This window comes from Mugil cephalus, chromosome 23 (genome assembly GCF_022458985.1).
Source record: "Mugil cephalus isolate CIBA_MC_2020 chromosome 23, CIBA_Mcephalus_1.1, whole genome shotgun sequence".
Classification (NCBI taxonomy): Eukaryota; Metazoa; Chordata; class Actinopteri; order Mugiliformes; family Mugilidae; genus Mugil; species Mugil cephalus.
The window spans coordinates 524,813-546,193 of NC_061792.1; the positions used below are offsets into that span (position 1 = coordinate 524,813).

General features: G+C 37.8%; 1 non-coding gene across 1 annotated transcript; it reads right to left on the reverse strand.

Moving 5' to 3' along the window:
• Nucleotides 1–117: 117 nt before the first annotated feature.
• On the reverse strand, nt 118–236 carry LOC125002394. Its single transcript, XR_007111778.1, has one exon. It is a non-coding gene; the product is annotated as a 5S ribosomal RNA (ribosomal RNA).
• Between the last annotated feature and the right edge of the window lie 21,145 nt (nt 237–21,381).

A 21,381-nucleotide genomic window follows, 5' to 3' on the forward strand; every position in this document is an offset into this window, starting at 1 on the left:
TGGTATGGCCGTATGCAACGTTAACTGTCACAAACGCAGTATATATAAGTGGTCAAAATCATCATTGCATGTATTTTGATGATGTGAATGTTACCATGTCTCCTGATGAAAAAGAAAAGCTTACAGCACCTGGTATTCCCAGGCGGTCTCCCATCCAAGTACTAACCAGGCCCGACACTGCTTAGCTTCCGAGATCAGACGAGATCAGGCGTGTTCAGGGTGGTATGGCCGTAAGCAACGTTAACTGTCACAAACGCAGTATATATAAGTGGTCAAAATCATCATTGCATGTATTTTTGTTTTTGAGCTGAAGCTTCTACAATGATACAGTCTGCCAGGAAGTAGAGTCAGAATGTAACAGGTAGATATGAATCAGAGAGAAAAACAAGGCGACCCGGTCCAACCAGGGTTTGGGTGTGATTTGTGTTTAAACTGAACACTGCCTGAGATTGGCTTATCGATGAAAGGCCTACTGCACCTTAGCCAATCATCATCACCTATGCGGACGTCGCAGCTGTTTCAGCATGTCAATTTCAGGATATCAATTTCAACTTTTGCCTGTCTGAAAATTGCCGGACGGCTCTTGTTGACTTTGACGCCGACTTTCTCGTTGGTTTTTGCAGCATTTGGTAACAAATTCAAAGCTGCCCTCTCTGAGGAAAGATTGCACTTTCAGGCAATTTCCCAGAGTGCTCCCTACTGAGATATTTAGCTCTTTTGCTGTTTTGTTGGTTGCCATTGATGCTTGTTATTCGGGAAATGTTTTGTAAAACTTTGGACGAAAATCAATGAACCATGCTCTATTCAAGTGTGTTCCTTGTCTTGCTTGCAGTCAATTTGTAACTCTGAGAAGCACTAAAGAATGTACAGATCCACAGAGGCTTGTATAAAACAAACTTTCAGTAAGATCAAAGGCAAAGATTCTATGCCATCATGGCCAAAGGAAAAGATTTGATGAAATCATCAAAGTAAAGAATTCTATGACATCATGAAGGAAAACATTCTATGGCACATTCTATGTAAATTTTGTGAGGAGTGCGATAGGAAGAGAGAGTGTGGGAAAGATTTTCCAAATTTCTTCTGTTTTCTGTGATAATTTTCTTTTCTCTCACTCTGGTTGTGTTTTCATTTAGGTTCCTCGATCAAAGTTTTCATTAACACCTTTCAATCTTGAGTGTCACATAGTGAGATCTATAACACTGCCGTCCGATGGTACTATTGATATGATAATATATGTCGTCAGATTTTGGCATGAGCAACCAAAATCACCACTACCACTCTTCTACCAACTGTATCAGTATTATTAATAAATAGTAGTAGATGTAATTATTTTTGTACCTTTAACATATTTACTTTTATATAGTTTCTCTCCTTTGGTTTTGGTTTGTTTTATCATTTTGCATTGTCTGTAAAACCTTCATTTCTCCACGGGGAATAACGTAAAATAGTCCTGCCTTATCTAAAATTCAAGATTCAAGTGATTCAGTACATCTAATGACAACTAACTGGGGTCTTTTTTATTTTCATAGATCACTCTTTTATACATGTCTCATAAAAAGTTCAGCATTAGAGCATAAACAATTAAATAAGAAGGGTGGCTGTTCGACTATAGTTGTAGTTGTACAACTATTTAACGCTGTACCAGTTCGCAGCATCACAACGGCTAACACCTCAGACGTTGGGGTTTGCTGTATTGCCCGAAAGAAACGCAAAAACAGAACTAATTTACATAATACTTACATCATTGTGTAGTAAAGCCACAAGTAGCGCTGTTAATAGGTTCCAGCTAGACCATTATGTACCTCAGAGGGAAATACGATAAAGAATCAGCCGCACATGATTAAACTACACGTGACACAAACATATTGATTATACAATGTGGATGAGGCTTAAACAAACCTTTACACACAGTTATGGGAGTATGTTGGTCTAATATTTGTGTATTGTTTTTGCGCACGTACAGACGCACGTGCGACTACATGCGCGCACATGGAGTAACGTTACATCCATACGTAGTTCCGTGCATGCTCACTCACATACAAAAGAAACAATGGATGAAACAGAGCGATGACGTCATGGGATGTCTTCCTTTGATGATGATGTCATGAAATGTTTTCCTTTGATCATGATGGCATAGAATCTTTGCCTTTGATCTTATTGAAAGTTTGTTTTATACAAACCTAGGTGGGTCCGTAGATTCTGTTAGACTTTCAAACTGAAAGCAAGCGAGACAAGCAAACACGGGCGTCTTACGAGGTGGTATGGTGTCAGTCACAAAAGCGGTACATATAAGTGGTCAAAATCAATATTGCATGTATTATGATGATGGAAATGTTCCTGTGTCCCCTGATGAAAATGAAAGGCTTACAGGACCTGGGCGTGTTCAGGTTGGTATGGCCGTAAGCAATGTCAAACATCACTAAAGCAGTATAAATAAGTGGTCAAAATGATCATTGCATGTATTTTGATGATGTAAATGTTACCATGTCTCCTGATGAAAATGGTAACAAATTCAAAGCCGCCCTCTCTGAGGAAAGATTGCACTTTCAGGCAATTTCCCAGAGTGCTCCCTACTGAGATATTCAGCTCTTTTGCTGTTTTGTTGGTTGCCATTGATGCTTGTTATTCGGGAAATGTTTTGTAAAACTTTGGACGAAAATCAATGAACCATGCTCTATTCAAGTGTGTTCGTTGTCTTGCTTGCAGTCAATTTGTAACTCTGACAAGCACTAAAGAATGTACAGATCCACAGAGGCTTGTATAAAACAAACTTTCAGTAAGATCAAAGGCAAAGATTCTATGCCATCATGGCCAAAGGAAAAGATTTGATGAAAGGACAGAATTCTATGACATCATGAAGGAAAACATTCTATGGCACATTGTATGTAAATTTTGTGAGGAGTGCGCTAGGAAGAGAGAGTGTGGGAAAGATTTTCCAAATTTCTTCTGTTGTCTGTGATCATTTTCTTTTCTCTCACTCTGGTTGTGTTTTCATTTAGGTTCCTCGATCAAAGTTTTCATTAACACCTTTCAATCTTGAGTGTCACATAGTGAGATCTATAACACTGCCGTCCGATGGTACTATTGATATGATAATATATGTCGTCAGATTTTGGCATGAGCAACCAAAATCACCACTACCACTCTTCTACCAACTGTATCAGTATTAGTAATAAATAGTAGTAGATGTAATTATTTTTGTACCTTTAACATATTTACTTTTATATAGTTTCTCTCCTTTGGTTTTGGTTTGTTTTATCATTTTGCATTGTCTGTAAAACCTTCATTTCTCCACGGGAATAAGGTAAAATAGTCCTGCCTTATCTCTAATTCAAGATTCAAGTGATTCAGTACATCTAATGACAACTAACTGGGGTCTTTTTTATTTTCATAGATCACTCTTTTATACATGTCTCATAAAAAGTCCAGCATTAGAGCATAAACACTCAAATATGTTAAGGTTGACTCTTCGGCTATAGTTGTAGTTGTACAACTATTTAACGCTGTACCAGTTCGCAGCATCACAACGTGCTTAACCGGTTAGCCTGTTCCAAGACAAACAGAAAACTTACAGCAATAAAAATGACAACACAACTACAGCTGGTAAAACTGTTCTTAATTGCTTGCCTAGGTAAACAAAGGTTAAATAAAAATAAAATACTAACATACATACAGACACATTCTGACACATTGAAATTGGACGTTAGCACGTTAACTTAGCCCCCTAGTTAGCTCCCCACTCCACCGTATGCTAACGACCACGTTATCTCCACTGGCCTCGTTTTATTTCGGAGTCAGTTCAAATTGTGGACAACAGCAAATTGATGCAAAATACAAGCAATGTTAGGAAACCACTTGTCAATATTTCTAATGACAAATCTCGACAGCACACGTCGGCTACCACTTCAGACGTTGGGGGTTTGCTGTATTGCCCGAAAGAAATGCAAAAACAGAACTAATTTACATAATACTTACATCATTGTGTAGTAAAGCCACAAGTAGCGCTGTTAATAGGTTCCAGCTAGACCATTATGTACCTCAGAGGGAAATACGATAAAGAATCAGCCGCACATGATTAAACTACACGTGACACAAACATATTGATTATACAATGTGGATGAGGCTTAAACAAACCTTTACACACAGTTATGGGAGCATGTTGGTCTAATTTTTGTGTATTGTTTTCGCGCACGTACAGACGCACGTGCGACTACATGCGCGCACATGGAGTAACGTTACATCCATACGTAGTTCCGTGCATGCTCACGCACATACAAAAGAAACGATGGATGAAACAGGGCGATGACGTCATGGGATGTCTTCCTTTGATGATGTCCTTTCAATTGTTTTCCTTTGATGATGATGTCATGAAATGTTTTCCTTTGATCATGATGGCATAGAATCTTTGCCTTTGATCTTATTGAAAGTTTGTTTTATACAAACCTAGGTGGGTCCGTAGATTCTGTTAGACTTTCAAACTGAAAGCAAGCGAGACAAGCAAACACGGGCGTCTTACGAGGTGGTATGGTGTTAGTCACAAAAGCGGTACATATAAGTGGTCAAAATCAATATTGCATGTATTATGATGATGGAAATGTTCCTGTGTCCCCTGATGAAAATGAAAGGCTTACAGGACCTGGGCGTGTTCAGGTTGGTATGGCCGTAAGCAATGTCAAACATCACTAAAGCAGTATAAATAAGTGGTCAAAATGATCATTGCATGTATTTTGATGATGTAAATGTTACCATGTCTCCTGATGAAAATGGTAACAAATTCAAAGCCGCCCTCTCTGAGGAAAGATTGCACTTTCAGGCAATTTCCCAGAGTGCTCCCTACTGAGATATTCAGCTCTTTTGCTGTTTTGTTGGTTGCCATTGATGCTTGTTATTCGGGAAATGTTTTGTAAAACTTTGGACGAAAATCAATGAACCATGCTCTATTCAAGTGTGTTCCTTGTCTTGCTTGCAGTCAATTTGTAACTCTGACAAGCACTAAAGAATGTACAGATCCACAGAGGCTTGTATAAAACAAACTTTCAGTAAGATCAAAGGCAAAGATTCTATGCCATCATGGCCAAAGGAAAAGATTTGATGAAATCATCAAAGGACAGAATTCTATGACATCATGAAGGAAAACATTCTATGGCACATTCTATGTAAATTTTGTGAGGAGTGCGCTAGGAAGAGAGAGTGTGGGAAAGATTTTCCAAATTTCTTCTGTTTTCTGTGATCATTTTCTTTTCTCTCACTCTGGTTGTGTTTTCATTTAGGTTCCTCGATCAAAGTTTTCATTAACACCTTTCAATCTTGAGTGTCACATAGTGAGATCTATAACACTGCCGTCCGATGGTACTATTGATATGATAATATATGTCGTCAGATTTTGGCATGAGCAACCAAAATCACCACTACCACTCTTCTACCAACTGTATCAGTATTAGTAATAAATAGTAGTAGATGTAATTATTTTTGTACCTTTAACATATTTACTTTTATATAGTTTCTCTCCTTTGGTTTTGGTTTGTTTTATTATTTTGCATTGTCTGTAAAACCTTCATTTCTCCACAGGGAATAACGTAAAATAGTCCTGCCTTATCTCTAATTCAAGATTCAAGTGATTCAGTACATCTAATGACAACTAACTGGGGTCTTTTTTATTTTCATAGATCACTCTTTTATACATGTCTCATAAAAAGTCCAGCATTAGAGCATAAACAATTAAATAAGAAGGGTGGCTCTTCGACTATAGTTGTAGTTGTACAACTATTTAACGCTGTACCAGTTCGCAACATCACAACGGGCTACCAACTCAGACGTTGGGGTTTGCTGTATTGCCCGAAAGAAATGCAAAAACAGAACTAATTTACATAATACTTACATCATTGTGTAGTAAAGCCACAAGTAGCGCTGTTAATAGGTTCCAGCTAGACCATTATGTACCTCAGAGGGAAATACGATAAAGAATCAGCCGCACATGATTAAACTACACGTGACACAAACATATTGATTATACAATGTGGATGAGGCTTAAACAAACCTTTACACACAGTTATGGGAGCATGTTGGTCTAATTTTTGTGTATTGTTTTCGCGCACGTACAGACGCACGTGCGACTACATGCGCGCACATGGAGTAACGTTACATCCATACGTAGTTCCGTGCATGCTCACGCACATACAAAAGAAACGATGGATGAAACAGGGCGATGATGTCATGGGATGTCTTCCTTTGATGACGTCCTCAATTGTTTTCCTTTGATGATGATGTCATGAAATGTTTTCTTTGTTCTGAGGGCATAGAATCTTTGCTTTGATTTATTGAAAGTTTGTTTTATACAAACCTAGGTGGGTCCGAAGATTCTGTTGACTGTCAATGAAAGCAGCGAGGAACAAGCAAACGACGGGCGTCATTACGATTGCGGTGGGTATGGTGTCAGTCACAAAGCGGTACATATAAGTGGTCAAAATCTATATTGCATGTATTATGTGATGGAAATGTTCCTGTGTCCCCTGATTGAAAATGAAAGGCTTACAGGACCTGGGTGTTCATGTTGGTATGGCCGTAAGCCAATGTCAAACATCACTAAAGCAGTACTAATTAAGTGGTCAAAATGATCAATTGCATGGTGTATTTTGATTGATGTAAATGTTCCTTGTCTCTGATGAAAATGGTAACAAATTCAAAGCCGCCCTTTGTGGAAAGATTGCTTCGCTCTGTCAGGCAATTTCCCAGAGTTCTCCATACTAGATATTCAGTCTTTTTGTGTTTAGTTGGTTGCCATTGATATGTTGTTATTCGGGAAACGTTTTTGTAAAAACTTGGACGGAAAATCAATGAACATGCTTATCAAGTGTGTTCTTGTCTTGCTTGCAGTCAATTTGTAACTCTGAAAGCACTAAAGAATGTACAGATCCACAGAGGTTGTATTTAAAACAAACTTTCAGTAAGATCAAAGGCAAAGGATTCTATGCCATCATGGCCAAGGAAAAGATTTGATGACAAGGACAGAATTCTATGGAATCATGAAGGAAACATTTCTATGGCACATTCTATGTAATCATTTTGTGAGGAGTGCGCTCGAAGTGAGAGTGTGGAAGATTTTTTCCAAATTTCTTTGTTTTCTGTGTCAGTTTCTTTTCTTCATCTGGTTGTGTTTTCATTTAGGTTCTCGATCAAGTTTTCATAACACTATCAATCTTGAGTGTCACATAGTGAGATCTATAACACTGCCTCGGTCGTGGTACTATTGATATGATATAATATATGTCGTTCAGATTTGGCATGAGCAACCAAAAAATCACCACTACACTTCTTTCTACCAAACTGTATCAGTATTAGTAAAATAAATAGGAGTAGTGTTAATTATTTTTGTACCTTTTAAATATTTACTTTTATATAGTTTCTCTCTTTGGTTTTGTTTGTTTTATCATTTTGCATTGTCTGTTAAAACTTCCTTTCTCCACGGGGAAATAAGGTAAATAGTCCTGCTTATCTCTATTCAAGTTCAAGTGATTCAGTACATCTAATGGGAAAAACTAACTGGGGTCTTTTTTATTTTCATAGATCACTTCTTTTATACATGTCTCATAAAAAGTCAGCATTAGAGCAATAAACACTAAATATGTTAAGGTTGGGGAGGTTGCTTGAGCTCTTTCGGCTATAGTTGTAGTTGTTACAAACTATTTAACGCGTGTACCAGTTCGCAGCATAACAACGTGCCTAAACCGGTTAGCCTGTTCCAAGACAAACAGAAAACTTACAGCAATAAAAATGACAACACAACTACAGTGTAAACTGTTCTTAATGCTTGCCTAGAGTAAACAAAAAATGGTTCAAATAATAATTTAAATACTAACATACATACAGACACATTCTGACACATTGAAATTGTGCCGTTGCACGTTAACTTAGCCCGTGGTTATCTCCACCACTCCACCGTATGCTAACGACCACGTTATCTCCACTGGCCTCGTTTTATTCGGATGGTCAGTTCAAATTGTGGACACAAGCAAAATTGATGCAAAATTAAGCAATGTTAGAAACACTTGTCAATATTTCTATAGGTCTATATATTCGACTACACACACGCGAACCGATACATACCTCAGCACGTTAGGGGTTTGACTGTATTGCCCGAATGCAAATGCAACATAAAAAAGAATCCTAATTTTACATCAATTACTTACAATCATGTGCCTCTGATATAAAGCCACAAGTAGCGCTGTTAATAGGTTAGTAGACATTATGTACCTCAGAGGGAAAATAAGATAAAGAATCAGCCGCACATGATTAAACTACTCGTTGACACAAAACATATTGATTATACAATGTGGATGAGGCTTAAACAAACCTTTACACAAGTTTTGGGAGGCATGTTGGTGTAATTTTTGTGTATTTGTTTTCGCGCAAGTACTGACGCACGGGCGACTACATGCGGCTCGCAGATGGAGTAACGTTTACATCCATATGTAGTTCCGTGCATGTCACCACATACAAAAGAAACGATGGATGAAACAGGCGATGACGTCATGGATGTCTTTCCTTTGATGATGTCCTCAATTGTTGTCTTTGTTGATGGTGTATAAATGTTTTCTTTGATCATGATGGCATAGAATCTTTGCTTTGATCTTATGAAAGTTTTTGTTTTATACAAAAAACCTAGGTGGGTCCGTAGATTCTGTTAGACTTTCAACTGAAAGCAAGCGAGACAAGCAAACACGGGCGTCTTACGAGGACTCACGGTGGTTTGGTGTCAGTCACATAGCTTGGGTATAACTATAAGTGGTTCAAAATCAATATTGCATGTATTATGAATGATGGAAATGTTCCTGTGTCCCCTGATGAAATGATGAAGGCTTACAGGACCTGGAGATACGTGTCAGGTTGGTATGGCCGTAATGCAATGTCATACATCACTAAAAGCTGTATAAATAAGTGGCAAAATGATCATTGCATGTATTGATGATGGAAAATGATACCATGTTCCTGATGAATAGGTAACAAATTCAAAGCCCCTCTCTGAGGAAAGATTTGCCTTTCAGGCAATTTCCAGAGTGCTCCTTATGAGTATTCGCTCCTTTGCTGTTTTGTTGGGTTGATTGTGCTTGTTATTCGGGAAATGTTTTTGTAAAACTTTGTCGAAAAAAATCAATGATCCATGCTTATTCAAGTGTGTTCTTGTTTGCTTGCAGTTCAATTTGTAACTCTGACAAGCACCTAAAGAATATACAGTCCACAGAGGCTTGTATAAAACAAACTTTCAGTAAAGATCAAAGGCAATGATTCTATGCCATCATGGCCAAAGGAAAAGATTGATGAAAGGACACAGTAATTCTATGACATCATGAAGGAAAACATTCTATGGCACATTCTATGTAAATTCGCCTGTGAGGAGTGCGCTAGAAGAGAGTCGTGTGGCGATACTAAGATGCGTTCCCAAATTTTTCGGTTTTCTTGTGGATCATTTTCTTTTCTTCACTTGGTTGTGTTTTCATTTAGGTTCCTCGTCGATATACGCGTTTTCAGCTGCTATACATTTAAATCACTTCGGCTGCAAGTCACATAGTGAGATCTATAACCACTGCACAGGCCGCGATGGTACTATTGATATGATAATATATGTCGTCAGATTTTGCATGAGCACCCAAATCACCACACACTCCTTCTACCAACTCGTATCAAGTATAGTAATAAATAGTAGTAGATGTTAATATTTTTTGTACCTTTAACATATTTATTTTATATTGTTTCTCTCCTTTTGGTTTTGGTTTGTTTTCTCATTTTGCATTGTCTGTAAAAAAACCTTCATTTCTCCCACGGGTGAATAAGTAAACTAGTCTGGCCTTATCCTCTAATTCAAGATACAAGTGAATTCAGTACATCTAATGACAAACTTACTGGAGGTCTTTTTTATTTTCATAGATTAACTCTTTTATTACATGTCTCATAAAAAAGTCGATTAGAGAATTAACACTAAATATGTTAAGGTTTGATTCTTGGCTATAGTTGTAGTTGGTACAACTATTTAACGCTGTCCCAGTTCGCAGCATCACAAACGTGCTAAACGGTTGCCTTGTTCCAGACAAACAGAAAACTTACAGCAATAAAAATGACAACACAACTACATCCGGTAAAAACTTGTTCTTAATTGCTAGCTAGGTAAACAAAGGATAAATAAATTAAATACTAACTACATACTGACACATTTGACAATTGAAATTGGAGTTAGCAAATCCGTTAAACTTAGCCGTAGTTAGCTCCCACTCACCGTATGCTATCGGGACCAGTTATCTCCACAGGCCTCGTTTTATTTTCGGCGTCAGTTCAAATTGTGGACAAACAGCAAATTGATGCTCAAAGTATAAAGAGTACAAGGCATCCAAATGTTAGGAAACCACTTGTCATATTTCTAATGACGGTCAATCTCGACAGCACAGTCGGCTACCACTTCAGAGTTGGGGTTTGCTGTATTGCCCGAAAGAAATGCAAACAAAAACAGAAATAATTTACATAGAATACTTAACATCATTGTGTAGTAAAGCCACAGAGTAGCGCTGTTAATAGGTTCAGCTAGACCATCTGTACCATAGAGGGAAATACGATAAAGCATTAAGCCGCAATGATTTAAAAATTCACGTGACAAAAAACATATTGATTATACAATGGGGATGAGCTTTAAACAAACCTTTTCACACAGTTCTGGGAGCATGTTGCGTTCTATTTTTTGTGTATTGTTTTCGCGCACGTACTGACGCTCGTGCGACTACATGGCGCACTTGGAGTAACGTTACATCCGATACGTAGTTCCGTGCATGCTCACGCACATACAAAAGAAACGATTGGATGAAACAGGGCGATGACGTCTGGGATGTCTTCCTTTGATGATGTCCTCAAATGTTTTCCTTTGATGATGATGTCATGAAATGTTTTCCTTTGTCATGATGCATAGAATCTTTGCTTTGTTTATTGAAAGTTTGTTTTTTTTCAAACTAGGTGGGTCCGTGTTCTGTTAGACTTTCAAACTGAAGCGATGCAGACAAGAAACACGGGCGTCTTAACGGGGGGGAGGGGTGGGTGGTTTATGGTGTCAGTCACAAAAGCGATACATTTAAGTGCGTCAAAATCAATATTGCATGTATTATGTTGATGGAAATGTTTTCCTGTGTCCCTGATGAAAATGAAAGGCTGTACAGGGACCGGGCGTGTGTTCAGGTTGGTATGCCGTAAGCAATGTCAAACATCACCTAAAGCCTGTATAAATAAGTGGTCAAAATGATCTTTGCATGTTTTTGATTGATGTAAATGGTACAATGTCTCTGATGAAAATGGTAACAAATTCAAAGCCGCCCTCTCTGAGGAAAGATTGCCACTTTCAGGCAAATTCCCCAGAGTGCTCCTACTGAGTTATCAGGCTCTTTTGTGTTTTGTTGGTTTCGCCATTGATGTGTGTTATTCGGAAATGTTTTTGTAAAACTTTGGTACGAAAATCAATGAACCAAGCTCTATTCAAGTTTGTTCGTTGTCTTGCTTTGCAGTCAATTTGTAACTCTGACAAGCCTAAAGAAATGTACAGATCCACAGAGGCTTGTATAAAACAAACTTTCAGTAAGATCAAAGGCAAAAGATTCTATGGCCATCATGGCCAAAAGGAAATGATTTGATGAGAATGGACAGAATCTATGAAATCATGAAGGGAAAACATTCTATGGCACATTCTATGTAAATTTTGTGATGAAGTGCGCTAAGGAAGAGAGAGTGTGGGAAATTGATTTTCCAAATTTCTTCTGTTTTCTGTGATATTTTCTTTTCTCTCACTCTGGTTGTTGTTTTCATTTAGGTTCCTCGATCAAAGTTTTCCATTATCACCTTTAATCTTGAGTGTAACATAGTGAGATTTATAACACTGCCGTCCGATGGTACTATTGATATGATTAATATATGTCGTCAGATTTTGGCATGAGCAAACAAAATCACCACTTACCCACTCTTTACCAACTGTCATAAGTTAGTAATAAATAGTAGTAGATGTAATTATTTTAGTACCTTTAACATATTTACTTTTATATAGTTTCTCTCCTTTTTGAGTTACGTTTTTTGGTTTGTCTTTATCATTTTGCATTGTCTGTAAAAACCTTCATTTCTCCTCGGGGGAATAACGTAAATAGTCCTGCCTTATCTCTAATCAAGATTCAAGTGATTCAGTACATCTATGACAAACTAACTGGGTCTTTTTTATTTTCTTAGATCACTCTTTTTATAATGTTCATAAAAGTCCAGCATTAGAGCATAAACACTCAAAAATATGTTAAGGTGACTCTTCGGTATAGTTGTAGTGATTACAACTATTAACGCTGTTACCAGTTCGCAGCATCACAACGTGCTTAAACGGTTAGGGCCTGTTCCAAGACAAACAGAAAACATAACAGCTATATAAAAATGACAACACAACTACAGCTGGTAAAACTGTTCTTAATTGCTTGCTAGGTAAACAAAAGGTTAAATAAAAAATAAAATACTAACATACATACAGGACACATTCTGACAATTGGAAAGTTGGACGTTAGCACGTTAACCTTAGCCACCTAGTTAGCTCCCACTCCACCGTATGCTAAAGTGACCACGTTATCTCCACTGGCCTGATTTTATTTGGAGTCAGTTTCAAATTGTGGACAACAGCAAATTGATGCAAAATACAAGCATTTTAGGAAACCTCTTGTCAATATTTCTAATGACAAATCTCGGACAGCCACCACGTTAGCGGCTACCACTTCAGACGTTGGGGTTATTTTTGCCTGTTATTGCCCGAAAAGAAATGCAAAAAAACAGAACTAATTTACATAATACTTACATCATTGTGTAAGTAACGCCACAAGGTAGCGCAGTTAATAGGTTCCAGCCTGACCATTATGTACCTCTGAGGGAAATACTGATAAAGAAATAAGCGCACATGATTAATACACGTGACACAAAATATTGATTATTACAATGTGGATGAGGCTTAAACAAAACCTTTTACACACAGTTAGGGAGCATGTTGGTTAATTTTTGTGTATTGTTTCCGCACGTACAGACGCAGTGGCGACTACATGCGCGCACATGGAAGTAACGTTACTTCATACGTAGTTAGTGCATGCTCTCGCAATACAAAGAAACGGATGGATGAAACAGGGCCGATGACGTCATGGATAGTCTTCCTTTGATGTTTGTCTTCAATTGTTTTCCTTTGATGATGATGTAATGAATGTTCGCACTTTGAATCCTGATGGATAGAATCTTTGCCTTTGATCTTATTGAATGTTTGTTTTTTAACAAACCTAGGGGGTCCGGTTGATTCTGTTTAGGACTTTCAAACTGAAAGCAAGCGACGAAAGCAAACAAGGGCGTCTTACGAGGTGGTATGGTGTTAGTTCAACAAAAGCGGTACATATAAGTGGTCAAAATCAATATTGCATGTATTATGATGATGGAAATGTTCCTGGTGTCCCGATGAAAAATGAGAAGGCTTACAGGACCTGCGGCGTGTTCATGTTGGTATGGCCGGTAAGCAATGTCAAACATCACTAAAGCAGTCATAAATAAGTGGTTCAAAATGATCATTGCATGTATTTTGATGATGTTAAATGTTACCATGTCTCCTGATGAAAATGGTAACAAATTCAAAGCCGCCCTCTCATGAGGAAAGTTTTGCACTTTCAGGCAATTTCCCAGAGTGCCCTACTGGATATTCAGTCTCTTTTGCTGTTTTTGTTGGTGCCATTGATGCTTGTTAATGGGAAATGTTTTGTAAAAATGTTTGGACGAAAATCAATGGAACCATAGCTCTATTCAAGTGTGTTCCTTGTCTTGCTTGCAGTCAATTTGTTAACTCTGACAGAGCACTAAAGAATGTACAGATCCACAGGGGGGGGGGGGGGGGGGGGGGAGGGCTTGTATAAAAACAAACTTTCAGTAAGATCAAAGGCAAAGATTCTATGCCATCATGGCAAGAAAGATTTGATGAAAATCATCAAGGACAGAAATTTATGACATCATGAAGGAAATACATTTCTGGCACATTCTATGTAAATTTTTGTGAGGAGTGCGCTAGGAAGAGAGAGTGTGGGAAAGATTCCAATTTTTCTGTTTCTGTGATCAATTTTTTTTCTCTCACTTGGTTGTGTTTAATTTAGGTTCTCGATCAAAGTTTCATTTAACACTTTCAATCTTGAGTGTCACATAGTGAGATTTAATACACTGCCGTCCGATGGTACTAATGATGATGATAATATATGGTCCGGATAGATTTTTGGGCATGAGCAACCAAAATACCACTACTCTTTCTACCAACTGTATCAGTATTAGTAATTAAATAGTAGTAGATGTAATTGATTTTGTGTACCTTTAACATATTTACTTTTATATAGTTTCTCATCCTTTTGGTTTGGTTTGTTTATTATTTTGCATTGTCTGTAAAAACCGTCATTTTCTCCACAGGGAATAACGTAAAATAGTCTGCCTTATCGCTACTTCAGATCAAGTGATTAGTACATATAATGACAACTAACTGGGGTCCTCATTTTATTTTCATAGATCCAATCTTTTTATACATGTCTCATAAAAAAGTCCAGCTTTAGAGCATAAACAATTAAATAAGAAGGTGGCTCTTAGACTATAGTTGTAGTTGTACAACTATTTAAACGCCTGTACCAGTTTCGGCAAACATCACAACGGGCTACCACTCAAGTCGTTTGGGTATGCTGTTATTGCCGAATAGAAATGCAAAAACAGAACTAATTTATCATAATACTTACATCATTGTGTACAGTAAAGCCACAAGTAGCGCCTGTTATTAGGTTCAGCTAGACCATTATGTACCTCAGAGGGCAATACGATAAAGAATCAGCCGGCACATGATTAGACTACACGTGGACACAAACATAATTGATTATACATGTGGATGAGGTGGTTAAAACAAAACCTTTTACACACAGTGTATGGGAGCATGTTGGTTAATTTTTGTGTTATTGTTTTACGCGCACGTTACAGACGCACGTGCGACTCCATGCGCGCAGGATGGAGTAAGTTACATCCATTATGTAGTTCTGTGCATGCTCTCGCACATACAAAAGAAAACGATGGATGAAACAGGGCGTGACAAAGTCATGGATGTCTTCCTTTGATGATGTCCTCAATTGTTTTTCCTTTGATGATGTGTCATGAAATGTTTTCTTTGATTCATGATGGCATAGATTCTTTGCCTTTGATCTTATGTAAGTTTGTTTTATACAAACCAGGTGGGTCCGTAGCATCTGTTAGACTTTCAAACTGAAAGCAAGCGAGACAAGGCAAACACGGGCGTCTTACGGAAGGTGGTATGGTGTCAGTCACAAAAGCGTGGTACATATAAGTGGTCAAAATTCAATATTGCATTGTATTTTGTTGATGGAATGTTCCTGCTGTCCTCTGATGAAATGAAAAGGCTTACAGGACCTGGGCGTGTTCAGGTTGGTTATGGCGTAAGCAATGTCAAAACATCAATAAAGCAGTATAAATAAGTGGTCAAAATGATCATTGCATGATTTTGATGATGTAAATGTTACCATGGTCTCCTGATGAAAAATGGTAACAAATTCAAAGCGCCCTCTCTGAGGAATAGATTTGCACTTTCAGGCAATTTCCCAGAGAGTGCTCCCTATGAGATATTCAGCTCTTTGCGGTTTTGTTGGTTGCATTGAGCTTGTTATTCGGGAATTGTTTTGTAAAACTTTGGTACGAAATCCAATTTTTTATGACCATGTCTATTCAAGTGTGTTCCTTGTCTTGCTTGCAGTCAATTTGTAACTCTGACAAGCACTAAAGAATGTACAGATTCCACAGAGGCTTGTATAAAACAAAAACTTTCAGTAAGATCAAAGGCAAAGATTCTATGCCATCATGGCCAAAGGAAAGATTTGATGAAAGGACAGAATTCTATGACATCATGAAGGAAAACAATTATGCACATTCTATGTTAATTTTGTGAGGAGGTGCGCTAGGATGAGAGAGTGTGGGAAAGATTTTCCAAAAATTTCTTCTGTTTTCTGTGATCATTTTCTTTTTCTCTCACTCTTGGTTTGTGTTTTCATTTAGAGGTTCTCTGATCAAAGTTTCATTAACACTTTAAATCTTGAGTGTCACATGAGTGAGATCTATAACACTGCCGTCCGATGGTACTATTGATATGATAATATATGTCGTCAGATTTTGGCATGTGCAACCAAAATCACCACTATCACTCTTCTACAACTGTATCAGTATTAGTAATAAATAGTAGTAGATGTAATTATTTTTGTACCTTTAACAATTTAACTTTTATATAGTTACTCTCCTTTGTTTTGGTTTGTTTTTCATTTTGCATGGTCTGTAAATCCTTCATTTCTCCACGGGGAATAACGTAAATAGTCCTGCTGTATCTCTAATTCAAGATTCAAGTGATTCAGTACATCTAATGACAAACTAACTGGGTCTTTTTTATTTTCATAGATCACTCTTTTTATACATGTTCATAAAAATCCAAGCATTAGAGCATAAACACTCAAAATATTTTTGTTGACCTCTTCGGCTATAGTTGTAGTTGTACAAAAACTATTTAACGCCCTGTTACAGTTCGCAGCATCACAACGTTGCTAAAACGGTTAGCCTGTTCCAGACAAACAGAAAAACTTACAGCCAATAAAAATGTCAACACAACTACATCCGGTTTTTAAACAGTTCTTATATTGCTTGCCATTAGGTAAACAAAGGTTAAATAAAAATAAAAGACTAAAATTATACAGACACATTCTGTCACATTGGAAATTGGACGTTAAGCACGTTAACTTAGGCCCGTAGTTAGCTCCCCACTCCACCGTATGCTAAACGACCAGTTATCTCCACTGGCCTCGTTTTATTTCGGCGTCAGTTCAAATTGTGGACAACAGCAAATTGATGCAAAATACAAGCAATGTTAGGAAAACCACTTGTCAATATTTCTAATGACAAATCTCGAACAGCACACGTCGGCTACCACTTCAGACGTTGGGGTTTGCTGTATTGCCGTATAGAAATGCAAAAAACGGAACTAATTTACATAATACTTACTTCATTGTGTAGTAAAGCCACAAAGTAGCGCTGTTAATAGGTTCCAGCTAGCCATTATGTACCTCTGAGGGGAAATACGATAAAGAACAGACCGCCACATGATTAAAACTCACAGTGACACAAACATATTGATATATACAATGTGGATGAGGCTTTTTTAACAAACCTTTACACACAGTTATGGGAAGATGTGGTCTAATTTTTGTGTTGATTGTTTCGCGCCGTACATGACGCACCGTGCGACTACATGCGCGCACATGGTGTAACGTTTATCCATACGTAGTTCCGTGCATGCTCTCGCACATACAAAAGAAACGATGGATGAAACAGGGCGATGTCCGTCATGGGATGTCTTCCTGTTGATGATGTCCTCAATTGTTTTCCTTGATGATGATTGTCATGAATGTTTACCTTGATCATGATGGCATAGAATCTTTGCCTTTGATCTTATTGAAAGGTTTGTTTTATCAAAACCTAGGTTGCGGGTCCGTGATTCTGTTAGGGATTTTCCAAACTGAAAGAGCGAGACAAGCAAAAACGGGCCGTCTTACGACGGTGGTTATGGTTGTCAGTCAAAAGCGGTACAATATAGAGTGGTCAAAATCTATATTGCATGTATTTATGGATGATGGAATGTTCCTGTGTCCCCTGAGGAAAATGAAAGGCTTACAGGACCTGGGCGTGTTCAGGTTGGTATGGCCGTAAGGGCAAAGGATCAATCATCCACTAAAGCAGTATAAATAAGTGGTCAAAATGATCATTGCATGTATTTTGATGATGTAAATGTTACCATTGTATCCTGATGAAAAATGGTAAACCAAAAAAATTCAAAGCCGCCCTCTCTGAGGAAAGGATTGCACTTTCAGGCTATTTCCAGGTGAGATGTCCCTACTGAGATTTCAGCTCTTTTGCTGTTTTGATGGTTTGCCATTGATGATTGTTATTCGGGAAAATGTTTTGTAAAACGTTGGACGAAAATCAATGAACCATGCTCTATTCAAGTTGTGTACGTTGTCTTGCTTGCAGTCAATTTGTTACTCTGACAGCACTAAAGAATGTAAGATCCACAGAGGCTTGTAATAAAAACAAACTTTCAGTAAGATCAAAGGCAAAGATTCTATGCATCATGGCCAAAGAAAAGATTTGATGAAAGGACAGAATTCTATGAATATGAAGGAAAAAAAATTTCTATGGCACATTCTATGTAAATTTTGTGAGGAGTTCGGAGGAAGAGGAGAGTGTGGGAAAGATTTCCAAATTTTCTTCTGTTTTTGTGATCATTTTCTTTTTCTCTCACTCTGGTTGTGTTTTCATTTAGGTTCCTCGATCAAAGTTTTCATTAACACCTTTAATCTTGGTGTCACATAGTGAGATCTATAACACTGCGTTCGATGGTTAACTATTGATTGATAATTATGTCCGAGATAGTCAGTTTGGCCATGAGCAACCAAATCACCACTACCACTTTTTACTACCACTTTCTACCAACCTGTCTCAGTAGGTATTCGTTATAAATAGTAGTAGATGTAATTATTTTTGTACCTGTTAAATATTTACTTTTATATAGTTTATTTCTCCTCCTTTGGTTTTTGGTTTGTTTTATATTTTGCATTGTCTGTAAACCATTCATTTCTCACGGGGAATACAAGTGAAATTAGTCCGCCTTATCTATTATTCAAAGATTCAAGTGGGCGATTCGGTACATCTAATGAAACTAACTGGGGTCTTTTTTTATTTTCAAAGATCACTCTTTTATACATGTCTATAAAAAGTCCAGCATTAGAGCATAAACACTCAAATATGTTAGGTTGACTATATCGGCGATTGTTGTAGTTGTACAACTATTTTTAAACGCTTTGATACAGTTAGGCAGCATCACAAGTGCTAAACCGGTTAGCCTTTTCCAGACAAACAGAAAATCTGTACAGCAATAAAAATGCAACACAACTCAGTCTGGGTAAAAACGGTTCTTAAATGCTTGACTAGGGTTAAACAAAGTTAAATACAAATAAAATACTAACTTACATTCAGACCACATTCTGACACATTGAAATTGGCCGTTAGCTCGTTAACTTAGCCCGTAGTAGCTCCCACTCCTCCGCTATGCTAACGACCCAGTCGTTATCTCCACTGGCCTGTTTTATTTCGGCGTGGGGGTGTCCCCCAAGTTTTTTTTTTTTTTTTCAAATTGTGGACAAAACCAGCAAAATTGTGATGCCAAAATACAAGCAATGTTTGGAAACCACTTGTCAATATTTCTAATGACAAATCTCGAACAGCACACGTTCGGCTACCTACTTCAGATGTTGGGGTTTGCTGTATTGCCGAAAGAAACGCAAAAAAAACAGAACTAATTTACCATAAACTTACATCATTGTGTAAGTAAAGCCCCAAGTAGCGCTGTTAATAGGTTCCAGCTAGACCATTATGTACCTCAGAGGGAAATACGATAAAGAATCAGCCGCACATGATTAAACTACACGTGACACAAACATATTGATTATACAATGTGGATGAGGATTAAACAAACCTTTAACACACAATTATTGGGGTGCATGTTGGTCTAATTTTTGTGTATTGTTTTCGCGCACGTACAGACGCACGTGCGTCTACATGCGCGCAGATGGTAGTAGTAACGTTACATCCTACGTAGTTCGTGCATTCTCACGCACATACAAAAGAAACGATGGATGAAAACAGGGCGATGACGTCATGGGAGTCTTCCTTTGATGATGTCCTCAATTGTTTTCTTTGATGATGATGTCATTGAAATGTTTTCCTTTGATCATGATGGCATAGAATCTTTGCCTTGATCTTATTGAAAGTTTGTTTTATACAAACCTAGGTGGTCGTAGATTTTTCTGTTAGACTTTCAAACTGAAATCAGCGAGACAAGCAATAACACGGGGCGTCTTACGAGCGGTGGTATGGTGGTCTGTCACAAAAGCGGTACATATAAGTGAGTTTCTAAATCAATATTGCATGTATTCTGATGATGGAAATGTTCATGTGTCCCCTGATGAAAATGAAAAGGCTACAGGTCCTGGCTTGCGTGTTCTGGTTGGTATGGCCTGTAAGCAATGTCAAACATCACTTAAAGCAGTTATAAATTAAGTGGTCAAATGATCATGCATGTATTTGATGATGTAAATGTTACCATGTCTCCTGATGAAAATGGTGACAAATTCAAAGCCGCCTCTTGAGGAAAGATTGCATTTTCAGGCAATTTCCCAGAGTGCTCCCTTACTGGATATTCGCTCTTTTCTGTTTGTGGTTGCCATTGATGCTTGTTATTCGGAAATGTTTTGTAAACTGTGACGAAAATCAATGAACCAATGCTCTATTCAAGTGTGTTCCTTGGTTCTTGCTTGCAGTCAATTTGTAACTCTGGACAAGCACTAAAGAATGTACAGTATCCTCAGGAGGACTTGTATAAAACAAACTTTCTGTAGATTCAAAGGCAAAGATTCTATGCCATCATGGCACAAAGGAAATTTTGATTGAAAGGACAGAATTCTATGACATCATGAAGGAAAACATTTATGGCACATTCTATGTAAATTTTTGTGAGGAGGTGCGCTTGGAAGAGAGAGGGTGTGGGAAGATTTTCAAATTTCTTCTGTTTTCTCGCCGTGATCATTTTCTTTTTCCTCACTATGGTTGTGTTTTTCAATTGAGGGTATCCTCGATCAAAGTTTTCATTAAACTTTTCAATCTTGAGTCGTCACATAGTGAGTGTGATCTATAACACTGCCGTCCGTTGGTACTATTGATATGTTAATATATGTCGTCAGTTTTGGGCGTGAGCAACAAAATCACCGATAACACTCTTCTACCAACTTACAGTATTGTAATAAATAGTAGTAGATGTTGTGTGTATTTAGAGAACAAGATAAAAAAAAACTCCCTCTCAACCCAACTCATTTACTTTTATATAGTTTCTCTCCTTAGGATAGTTGTGGTTTTGTTTTTCATTTGCATTGTCTCGTAAAGAACCTTGATTTCTCCACGGGGAATAACGTTTAAAATTAGTCCTGCCTTATCTTAATTCAAGATTCAAGTGACGCGCGCAGTTACATCTAAATGAAAAACTAGTGGGGGTTTTTTTATTTTCATAGATCACTCTTTCTATACATGTCTATAAAAAGTCCAGCAAAACTATGCTCAATAAAACTACATATGTCACTTAAGCCCCCCCCCCCCTCCCCCCACCACTTACATACCCCCCCCACTATCCCCCCCCGCCCCCCCCCCTTTGTACAACTATTGTTAACGCTTGTTGTT